This window comes from Coregonus lavaretus (genome assembly GCF_964263955.1).
Source record: "Coregonus lavaretus genome assembly, chromosome: 5".
NCBI classification, from domain to species: domain Eukaryota; kingdom Metazoa; phylum Chordata; class Actinopteri; order Salmoniformes; family Salmonidae; genus Coregonus; species Coregonus lavaretus.
This window is the reverse complement of record NC_139992.1, coordinates 59757568-59770097: the sequence shown is the minus strand read 5'-3', so window position 1 is coordinate 59770097 and position 12530 is coordinate 59757568.

Genomic DNA, 12530 nt, shown 5'->3' with positions numbered 1-12530 from the left:
TGTTGAAGTTCAAAACTAGATTTTGAACTGACATCTGTGCCCAGTGGGATAAGCAAAGGCTGAATTCTCTTCATTGCTTTAGAAATGCTATCTTCCTACAGCCCTTCTTTGAAGGAAAGTCACTGATCTGATATGACTAGATCGGTGAAAGATATGTTGTGGAGCACTTGCTTTCTCCTGTCCAGTTATGTTAAATCAATAATTATTTCAAGGAAATAAGGAAGGAAGATTGTACTTGTAAAGTATTGTAGCGAATGGCAGGAGTGAGTAAAGTTATCTCCCTTGGGGAGTTTGTAACGTCCCAGCGCTTCACCATTAAAAGTGCCTCGCGGGCACAGCGGTCTAAGGCACTGCAGTGCTTGAGGCGTCACAACAGATCCGGGTTTGATCCCGGGCTGTGTCGCAGCCGGCCGTGACCAGGAGACCCATGAGGCGACGCACAATTGGCCCAGCGTCGTCCGGGTTAGGGGAGGGTTTGGCCGGCTGGGATGTCCTTGACCCATCATGCTCTAGCGACTCCTGTGGCGGGCCGGGAGCATGCAAGCTGACTTCGTTCGCCAGCTGGACTGTGTTTCCTCCGACACATTGGTGCGGCTGGCTTCTGGGTTAAGCAAGCAGTGTGTCAAGAAGCAGTGCGGCTTGGCAGGGTCGTGTTTCGGAGGACGCATGGCTCTCGACCGTCGCCTCTCCCGAGTCCGTACGGGAGTTGCAGCGATGGGACAAGACTGTAACTACCAATTGGATATCACGAAATTGGGGAGAAAAAGGGGTAAAAATAATAAATACTTTTATTTTTATTTATTTTTTTAAGAGTGCCTCGCGCCTCAGACCTGGGACCCACTTCCAAAGGCCACACAGTGTGCCATTCCATTTTGACACCAATGTAGCAAACAATGAGTGGGAATGGAACCTGGTTTCCCTGACCCCAAAAGCAAAAGTGCTAGCAATAAACCTTGTGGAAGTTCACAACTACAGTATTCATTCAAACGGGAGGTTGGTGAGAAAAACTAAAAAAATTGTGTATAGCTGGAATAAGAATATTGCTGTTCTTGCCAATTGACCCGTATTCTACCAACACCACTGCATACCTAGACAGTGGAAAATGTCTCCCTTTCGCTCTCCTTACACCTCTGTGTCCCTGCTAGAGGGTGGGTGGCCTTGTGAATATTGATTGACACCTGTCCGTCTTCCAGGCTTCCTGTCGATATCATTCTGTCCAGAGGAGATTTGGGCCTCTCAAAAGGCTGAAAAACTCAGGGAGGATAGATGACAGTACGGAACAGTGCACACACTTCCATGCCTTACACACCTCTTGCCAAGGAGAAGTGCTGAATCTTCACAACGCAAGGCACTGTATAAAGAACTCCTTTGCAGCACACACACAAACATGCACTCCCATTATATAATGCGCAGGGGGGTGGTTGTGTGTGTACATGCTGACAGTAGTATGTTAGCAAGTGTGTGCTCAGTATTGTTTTTGGGGGTTTTTGACGGCACAGACTTGTATTGGTTATCAAATACTGTCATGTAAACAGCTAGCACACACACTATACTTCTACACACATACACACTGAAACAGGAGGTGTTTCTCAATATAGATACACCTTGCTCCACACTCATGCTCCGAGTGCATTCTCTGAGGACGTTCTCGAGTGTGTTCTTGTGAGGACGAGAGTGTGGAGAACGCATAAAACATTACATTTGACAAGCACTCACACTCCCCCTACTGTATTGCCTCACACTGCATCTCCCCATTCACTGAACCTTCTTCCAGCCAGGACAATGGCAACAATAGAGACAAAACAAGATATACACAAAGAAACGTTTTACTTCATAATTATTAGCTAGATATATGTGACTCGTAATAATGTAGCTAATCAGATAGTTTAACGGGCAAAAATGACCTAAAACTAATGTTATGCAAGGTCAATTCTTTATGGGTAGCTAGCAAACAATTATCTGGCTAGCTAACAGTAGTAGCTAGCCAGTTAGCCCTATTGACTTATTATGGGCTTGCGATCTACGGTACGTAGGCAGGTAAACATGCCAAAACAGCATGTAATTATTAACGTATCAAGATCAAATATTGTAGTCATATGACATATGAGATGTGAATAGGCAACATTTCATTCCGAAGTCGGAGTGTATTTTCTCTCGCTTCAGCTCAAATAATGGCCCCCATTGATTTCAATAAATATTTTGTCATTTTTTACGTGGTTGCGTCATATTTCTTTGCATACTTTTCGTTGAAGCTAGCATCGATGCATGCTTCAAAATATGTACAAACGGAGTACACATTCGAGAAGTGCCCTCCGTGCTCCGCTTCGCACACTTTGATTTGGACTCATACTCCGACCCTCCCGTGCTCCAATTTGTGTGCTCGGAGCACGGTAGTCTGCATTTTGAGAAACACCTAGGCAGTGCATCTATGACGCATACACGTAGGGTACCCCGAAAGCCACACACAAAAACACATGCCGAATGCGCTCACAGTCCACACAGCTATAATATGATATGCTGTAAATGAACCATGCTAATGTTACTGTGGATATACAGTAGGTTAATCATTTATGGACCTGTGCACTATGGGTAATGCAGTTCATATAAATGTGTAAGCTTTATCGATGCACTGAGGCCTCATAATAACGAATGCAGTTCTGACTCACTATGAGAGCAGTAACTGTATACTGTGCCAGAGTATTTCTAGCAATATACCATGGAGCTATCGTCATGGCTACTTCGCTGGCTGCTTCCCCATGGGAATACATGCCTGGAATGAGTCACACACTGAGAGGTATCCCACAATGACCTGCAATGCGAGTAAGCGCCTCGGAAGTGGCTCCATTCACGCTCACTTCCTGTTTTCATGCAGAACCACTTTAGAACGCTGATATTTTTATAAACACAATGGAAGTGAAGGCTACTAACATATGCACACGGCACATTAATCTGCACCTTAATTTTACTTAGATGTGCATACACACACACACACACACACAAAGACAGACACGCATGGTCATGAAACAAGCATATAAACTGTACAGCCAACCCAGACACATCCATTTCACCTGTTCTCAGTCTCCCTACTGTACATCACTTTGTCCAACTACACCTTCACTGCATGACCCCACAAAACAGATGGCTTTTGGTTTTGACAACTGAGCCGAGTCGAGACAAAATCATGTCGTACTGAGCCCGCCTGGTTACACATCCACCATAGTTGCTGCGATGTTCTGAGCCAGCACAGTATGGTTTGGGTCTGCATGATATTGTGAAAGGGTAATAGTTTCCTCTTCCCAGGTCTTAATCAGTCTCAGGTGAACAGGATAGAACCCTTGAAGACTGGAGCTGTGACACCCTGGATGTAGGCATAACATAAACCCACTCATACCATCTGAAATAATGGCATGATGTCAATGCTTAGCTACATAGCACATGGAGTAAGCATTATTCTGTCCTCCCCAGGGCATTACGCAGCCACAACGTTCTGTTACAATGGGTAGCCTATAACACCAACAGAGAAGTATCATGTTTTATATCCTACTCTCAATATTGACAGGTGAATTGAACATATCTTACTATAGCACCTACTGTAGTCTACAAGGCAAGCTAGCCTACATCAATTAATTAGCATGTCAATACCTACGCTTCTCTCGTGCTGTCGAGGCCACAGGCGTATTGCTTTGCGCACATTACTGAATAGGGACCGCACTGAACATTATGCTATCATTGCTCGCTATTGGGTTAGGCTACTCTGGAAATTCCCTACGTCAATTCTTAATGCCAATCTCCTTGACAAGACGCAAGGCTATAAATCAATCAATTTCACTTAATTGAAAGTGATGACACATGCACAACATGACTCTGTATTCTAATGTAATGGTTTGGCTATAATAACATATTTAAATTCCTTTGGTCAGCATCCTAAACCATAATAAAATGCAACATTAAATATTGACCACGGGTGCATCCATGGGAAGCATACCCATTGCTTACCTTTTGCGCAGAGGTGCGAGAAAACAGACCCACAAATTAAACGCGAGCACAGCCTTTATCCGCAGTTATGGTGTGGATATCACGATGGTTTTGTTTCCTCTCTGTGCAGTCTCGGATTTATGGACAGGCGGGGTACCGCTTTAGCGGACCCATGTCCAGGCCAGATATGTAGAGGCAGCCTGGGTTTGAGTCAAGTATAGCGTCGGTATCTCTCCTCGGGTTGCCAGCACCATTGGCGTGAAATTGTCAGGCTGCGGAGGCAGCACGGCCTTCTTGTAGCAGGCTGTCACAGTGTCTAAAGGTGCGCGCTAGAAACACCATTCTCCCTTATTATTACGATTACAAGGTTCGTTTTGTCTTTTCAACTTATAGCCATCTATGATTTTGCATCACAATGCGTATTCTACACCCTCAGCGATAGAGTCCATATCATCTTCTCTGCCAGCAGATGCTCAAATCCGAACGCCCTGTCCTGCAAGCAACACAGGTTTGGAGTCGAACCTACCGAGTAAAATGGCGAATGTAGCCTTCCTAATTATTGCAGTTAGCCTATGAGTCGTTTGTCTAACAGGGGTCATTATGGAATTATGCATATTATACCTGATGCGTGAGCCGTGCCTCCTCTCTGTTGATATGGGCGGTGACTTAAAGAAGATAGACCCAGCCCGCGGAGCTATGTGTGGCGGCTGGCTGTGCAACCTGGTCTCAGAGCTATTCGTATTATTCTATACGTAAACCAAGATATTACGCTCATTTTCGTTTTCACGGATTTACATTTACTATGTTACGTCTAGTGTATGAGAACAGGCGGTTGTGTTGGAACGCGTGCATGCATGTGTCATATAGGCAGTGGCGATTTTACCATGTAAATCTTGGTGGGGCAAACTGAAAAAAACTAAGTTTTTTAGATGCATGCCAGCAAAGCCACTACACAACACTAAACAATACATTAATTGCACTATAACGGTGACAAACGGTGCCCACAAACTGAGGGCCTATATAAAGCTGTCCCAACACCTTACCACTGCTACACCTGGCTATCAGCAGAGCCTTGTCTGGCAGCAAAACAGTTAATTCAGTCTAATTTATTGCCTTTAAAAAAAAACATAGCTGATATGGCTGACTTGCTTGAACAAATGTGGTTTCTACTGAAAATTTAGATGTACAAACTATGGCATAAGGGGACGACGAGCGGATAAGAGGCATATAAGCAGACAATGAAAGCTCTTACAATATTCAATGATGACATTTCTCTAAAACAGGCTATAGGCCACATATGCACCACCAAGTCAGAACAGTAGGCGAAATTAGGAGGGGAAACAATACCAAATTATTAGGGCGAGGCACATGGGCTACTAACAGCTTACTACACAACATACACTTAGTATTACTTGATTACATACAGTATACTTATCTCCCTGGCATATTACATAATTTATGCAGCAGCATACAATACATTTTGGACTCACCTTGTTGTGCTGTGCTCAATTGAACAGGTAGATGGCGCGGCGGTCCTTCGTGGGCAAATATTGTCACCAAACTTTGTCATCAAAGTCTGGCATTCTCTGGATTGATGGTGCTTTCAAGACAACTGCGAACTCTGAAAAAAACAAGGTCGAATCATGATGACATCAGTGATCTTCAGGTCGGAGCTCTAGAAAGAGGCAGAGTTCCCGACTTGCAATTCCGAGTTGAATGACCGTTCAAAATGTATTTTCCCAGTCGGAGCTCATGAAATCAGATCTCCCAGTTGAGTTTCCAGTTTTTTTGAGCACGGCAGAAGTCATGCTGGATTGACACCATGGCCACTGTTGAATGTTTATCATTTTAAGCTTGGAAAAGAGACCCTTAAACCCAGACTTGGGACCACACACCCACTTCACTGAATAGAAGGCTAGTGATTGCTTTGCAATACTTGCAGTTAGTCACTGATTTCTTCCAATCCACTCATTGCTGAATTTGCTATTTCCAACTTGTTGTGTAGTGTTTATGTCCAATGGCTACATTGCACCGATACATTTTATCTATAATTTCTCTTAATTATTTCTCTTCATATGACAATGATTAAAAATGATTTGCCAGTAGATTGTCGACTTGATTCATGATGATGACTGCTAACTTGCTAGCTAAGATTTTGAAAGTATGATGTTGACATGATCAGTCCAATCAAAGCTGCTGTAGATATAACGTGATTTGACGTCATTTATCTGTGGCCAATGACCTTGAGCCTTCTTGGATGGGCACTTCTAATGTAACTCTATGGTAGCACCCAAGGGGCTTGAATTTTCGAGCTCTACCCTTAGATTTGGCGGTGAAGTAGTGTCCCCATGAGTAACAGAACACTGAGCCAATCACGGCGCAACTAGAGAACATTACAAACACCTACGTTCCGTATTTTCAGCTGGCTGCCCCACCACCACAGAAAGCACTGAGCTAGGCTGAAACACCAGCATTTTGGAGATGCCTTACTCAGGAAAGCAAAAAAGAGAGCAAGTTTGTATATATATATATATTTTTTACATTGTTTGCAAACTAATGTGACACGTATTAATGCCAAAATAACATGCAAAACAGCTCTGCCCCACCTGCCCTGAATGACGGGTCGCCACTGCATATACATTTTACATTTTAGTCATTTAGCAGACGCGCTTATCCAGAGCGACTTACAGTTAGTGAGTGCATACATTTTCATACTGGCCCCCCATGGGAATCGAACCCACAACCCTGGCGTTGCAAGCACCATGCTCTACCAACTGAGCTACACAGGGCTTGCTCATATAGGTAGCCTACTAAACTTAACTCCACAATTTATGGAGTTAAGCAGCAACTAGTGTGGGCGGACTGGAGCTCCGACATCACATAAAGTGAAGTTATAAAAAACGACTGATTTCAGCACCCAAAGAATAGCCTGCAATTACTCAGAACAATGTTTTGTGTAATTGCGGCCTATTCTTTGGGTGCTGAAATCAGTAGTTTTTGATAACATCATTTTATTTGATGTCGGAGCTCCAGTCCGCCCACACTAGTTGCCGCTCAACTCCATAAATTGTGGAGTTGAGTTTAATCGGCTATCCTAGTAGGCTACCTCAGTGTTTTTTTATGTTCAATACATGTATAACAGTGGTTCCATTTTGCAGGTTTAAAGCTTATTTCCTGCAATTCGATACATTTTGCCATGGGGTGGATACTTTTTTTGGTACTATTTTAAAGCCCATTTCCTGCAATTCTACACATTTTGACATTGTGTTCATGTGATATCCGAGTGACTCAAACATGGGCTAGTTGATCTGGACATTTCTGACATGTTATAAATAGCTCTTTAAAGTCTGCAATGACTGACATGACAAGAGGAAAACTGCTAATGCACAACCCAATTTCGAAATTGCATCGTGTGCATTTTACTATTACAACTTTGAAGAGTAAGTTGAATGCCTGACAATTCAACCACTGATGTAGAGGAATTAATTATTTAATCACCATGTTAATTAATAGGCATTTTAATTAGTTTATTCGAGGGGAAATGTAATAAAGTCATGATTGACAGGCTCATGCCTTAATCCTTCAAGTTTTTTTATTAGGTAAATGTGCACACACGTAGGCTAATAAAGCCTATACATTTATGGGACATTCACGTGCTTGTCGGAAGTGGGAAACTTCCGGGAAGTCGTAATCAAGACTTCTCAGGGCAGGTCTGCCGGTTTTGACTAGCAGAAGTGTCTTTTCGTGGCAGGTTAGGATAATTAACGTGGCAGGTTAGGATAATTAGGTCAGGATAATTAGTTTATGGTTAGCTAAAATTGTCCCTGACGTGACTCGAACATATCTAGCTACAACCAGGCCTGCTCTAATAACAGTCTTGGTTTCCACTAATGCGATGCTTCTCTGTTCAAGTGCTTTTGAAGTCAAAACAAATCTTCAACAAGATTTTAGCTAGCTAGATAAGCTATAGAACATTGCTATTATAAAATGTGCTAACTTGGTAAAGTATTGGTTCACTATTTTACAACCAAATCTCAATTTGATGTAAATGGCATATTATAGAAGGGTCCAGACAGCTTTTTAGTGATTTCACTTGGTTTTGATAAACTTACCCCACCTGCAATAGACTTCCTCATTCTGCAGTATGGGGGCTACGGAAAAACATGAAGGCTCTAAAAACACCCAGTTACAAATGGCAAAGCGCTCAGTATAGTGATGCAGGTCTTTTGTTACGTTCCCCAACAAGCAAACCAAATAATGTCGCTCAAACAGAAGGGGGAAACTAACAGTCACAGACAACAACCAAAACAGGTGGGGTTTTAGGAGGGGTTCTGAAAGACACTCATGGGGGTGTCCCCTGAAAGTTAACTACCGACAACTGGACCCTAAAAGACACCCACCATGAGTGTCCACAAAATGTTCCTAAAAAGCAAACAAAAGAAAATCCACACCAAACTTGAAGACAGGAAGCAACACGAAAACAGGGACAAACAGATAAAGGATCTAGAAATCAATACGGCACGCCAACTAAAAGGTGTTGACCCAAGACAACTCGACCACTGCGCCAGCCACTCTTAAACATCACCAGGGCCAGCACAGGTGAAATGCCTTCCCACTAACGAGATGGACAAGCCAGCACAGGTGTAACACATACTGACTAACAAGGTGACACCAATCAGTGTAAACAAGCTATACGTGCTAAATCCAACAAATATATCACATTGTTTTGTTGGACAAGTTTGCTCATCACCAACAGAAAACAACTTCCATTGCACAACATAACCAACTTAAATGCATGGCCTTCTCCAATGTAAACATGGTGTTTACTGGCTGTCAGCAATTAAGTATAAGACAACACACTTTTTTTTTGTAAATTGATAAGTTGCGTCAATTCAAATCTGGTATAGGAACAAAAAGAGGTCAATACACGTCTTCTAAAGTAGACTAGTATTTTAATTAATGCAAACCACTTCAATGGTAAATATGATGTTCGTATATACGGGTCCACTGAAATACCACGCAGGGCACTCAGAGAACTGAGCCATTGTCATAAGTTCTTCTTTAAATACTCTGACAGAGATAGTTCCTGCTCCAAGCAGGCCTATCAGAGTAGAGACTGAGCGTGGTTTAGACTTACTCAGCCTATCGTTGGCGCACAGGCTGGTCCCAGCCCCTTGGCGCTTCACTGTTGCCAGGTGTTCGTTGTTTTGCAACTTGTCCAGAGAGTCAGCACTTTTGCAGTACATGTCCTTGAACGGTCTAACAAAGAGGCTGTGTGTGTGTATGTGAGACACAAGTCTAATCTCATCCTACCCCCTAACGTTCCTCACATTAATCACAGCTTGTTATATTAAACAGTCTATATCAGTACAGCACAAACCTATTATGTTTAATCATTAATGTATTCTTTCTAAGCTCACAGCACATCTAAAATATAATATAATAATTTCCCACAATCCCCCTTTTCACACCCACTGGGTGTGAACCCAAAATAAGAAAACCCCAAATAAGAAATTTCAGGGAAATTTAGGATTCCCCCTTTTGACACCCACTAGGGTGTCACTCATTAAAATACAATACAAACAAAAAGAATCACACTTTTATTAATAGGCAATAATGATAATAAAAAAATACAAATAAAACCCAGTCCTTCCATCTACACCCAACTTGTACTAGGTTGGCTACCAGCCACCCAGGAACGTCAAACCTTCACATAAGGAAAGACAAACATTCACAATGGTTAACTTGATTAATAAAGCATAAAACACAGGATTAATAGAACACTAATCCATAAAACCACTCAAAATTCCTCGAGTATACAATGATAATTTAATTGATTACCCTAAATCTGCTACATGTGACCTCATCTTAAATGATCCATTATCAATTATTTGATCAACCCCCTAGGATAATCTGTCTCCCCTTCTATTGTTCCTGTCCCCCCTGTAAATGTCATATTTCAGTTTTTTAGCCAATACAATCACGATTACATCAAAAGTAATGCAATGTCTATATTAGGGTGTAAGGTAAATTATTCCTGTTTTCTTTTTCAGCTAAACGTTTTACAGTGGGGGAGAAAAGTATTTAGTCAGCCACCAATTGTGCAAGTTCTCCCACTTAAAAAGATGAGAGAGGCCTGTAATTTTCATCATAGGTACATGTCAACTATGACAGACAAAATGAGAAAAAAAATCCAGAAAATCACATTGTAGGATTTTTAATGAATTTATTTGCAAATTATGGTGGAAAATAAGTATTTGGTCAATAACAAAAGTTTCTCAATACTTTGTTATATACCCTTTGTTGGCAATGACACAGGTCAAACGTTTTCTGTAAGTCTTCACAAGGTTTTCACACACTGTTGCTGGTATTTTGGCCCATTCCTCCATGCAGATCTCCTCTAGAGCAGTGATGTTTTGGGGCTGTCGCTGGGCAACACGGACTTTCAACTCCCTCCAAAGATTTTCAATGGGGTTGGGATCTGGAGACTGGCTAGGCCACTCCAGGACCTTGAAATGCTTCTTATGAAGCCACTCCTTCGTTGCCCGGGTGGTGTGTTTGGGATCATTGTCATGCTGAAAGACCCAGCCACGTTTCATCTTCAATGCCCTTGCTGATGGAAGGAGGTTTTCACTCAAAATCTCACGATACATGGCCCCATTCATTCTTTCCTTTACACGGATCAGTCGTCTTGGTCCTTTTGCAGAAAAACTGCCCCAAAGCATGATGTTTCCACCCCCATGCTTCACAGTAGGTATGGTGTTCTTTGGATGCAACTCAGCATTCTTTGTCCTCCAAACACGACAAGTTGAGTTTTTACCAAAAAGTTATATTTTGGTTTCATCTGACCATATGACATTCTCCCAATCCTCTTCTGGATCATCCAAATGCACTCTAGCAAACTTCAGACGGGCCTGGACATGTACTGGCTTAAGCAGGGGGACACGTCTGGCACTGCAGGATTTGAGTCCCTGGCGGCGTAGTGTGTTACTGATGGTAGGCTTTGTTACTTTGGTCCCAGTTCTCTGCAGGTCATTCACTAGGGCTCCCTGTGTGGTTCTGGGATTTTTGCTCACTGTTCTTGTGATCATTTTGACCCCACGGGGTGAGATCTTGTGTGGATCCCCAGATTGAGGGAGATTATCAGTGGTCTTGTATGTCTTCTATTTCCTAATAATTGCTCCCACAGTTGATTTCTTCAAACCAAGCTGCTTACCTATTGCAGATTCAGTCTTCCCAGCATGGTGCAGGTCTACAATTTTGTTTCTGGTGTCCTTTGACAGCTCTTTGGTCTTGGCCATAGTGGAGTTTGGAGTGTGACTGTTTGAGGTTGTGGACAGGTGTCTTTTATACTGATAACAAGTTCAAAGAGGTGCCATTAATACAGGTAAAGAGTGGAGGACAGAGGAGCCTCTTAAAGAAGAAGTTGCAGGTCTGTGAGAGCCAGAAATCTTGCTTGTTTGTAGGTGACCAAATACTTATTTTCCACCATAATTTGCAAATAAATTCATAAAAAATCCTACAATGTGATTTTCTGAAGAAAAAAATTCTCAATTTGTCTGTCATAGTTGACGTGTACCTATGATGAAAATTACAGACCTATTTTCTCCCTAATATATCTTCATGCTCCTCTGCTTTCCCTAAATGAGATTTAATCCCTTGCCTTTCCTCTACTATCCTTCTATCATTACTGGATCAATGATAATAACTGTAATAACTATTAATAATAATTGTAATACTATTTCACATTAAATTGTGCCTTTTTCTGATAATGTTATAATTGTAGCCTAATGCATTACTTTAGTTTAAAATATATGTTTGTTTATTTAACAAATCTAGAACCCACCACAGGCTGGCGCTATTCCCCCAGCACAACAGCCAAAGCCACTTGCATCCCCTGGTCCCCGTAATGAAAATAAATTATTATTCTAGAATTCACCAACTATTTGCATACACCACTGGCGTCAAGCAACCTATCGAATAAAGTAATAACCATTAGACTTCGTCAAAAGAAATGCTTTTCATTCAACTATTAAAACTTCTGCTCGATCTAGTCAAGCAAGTACAACCCTTTTACCCGGGAACTAGAATCATAAATGATTTTCCTTTGTCCTCAACTTAAATAATTTTCACAGCTCTATCGCCATTTCAGTTCGCTATTCAATTTCTTTAACTGTTCTCTCTGATTAGGCCCTAATTAATAAAACAAATACTTGCTATCGTTGATAAGCATACATTTAATGATATTTCTATCATTTGAACTCTCTCTCACCCCTCCCCTTGCTCCTTCCTACACAACGGGGAAGGCACGGGGACCTTGTAACATATTTTCATAGACCTTTCTAGAGTACTTCTACTTAAGCTATCTAATTCAACCTTTCACATTTCTCAATCCACGTAGTAATCTAGGTCTATAGCCCCAATGTGAAAGCTTTACCCACTGTCCCTACTTGTGTTCGAACCAGGGACCCTCTCCATACATTGCCAGTCACCCCACACATTCCGCGATGCTTTCAAAGCACGCCAAACAACCACTTCCATGTCGCACAACCAGC